Below are 242 nucleotides of genomic sequence, written 5' to 3' on the forward strand. Positions count from 1 at the left end.
CTGTAGCAGTATTATGATCTGGAGTGGGGTTTGAATCCACAATATTCCAAACTTAGCTCCGACAAAAATTAGATGTTTTATCAACGGCCTTGGGTCTACCATGATCAAAGATGGCGTCAGCTGTTCTCAAATCAAGACTATCACCCTATACGCCTGCGTACAGTGACAAGAGACACGTGTCCCGGAAATATGCTCAAAGGACAGTGCACGCTGGGTAACATTCACCTTACCCCAGTGTGGGT

The sequence above is a fragment of the Heptranchias perlo genome, chromosome 1 (assembly GCF_035084215.1).
Source record: "Heptranchias perlo isolate sHepPer1 chromosome 1, sHepPer1.hap1, whole genome shotgun sequence".
NCBI lineage: Eukaryota > Metazoa > Chordata > Chondrichthyes > Hexanchiformes > Hexanchidae > Heptranchias > Heptranchias perlo.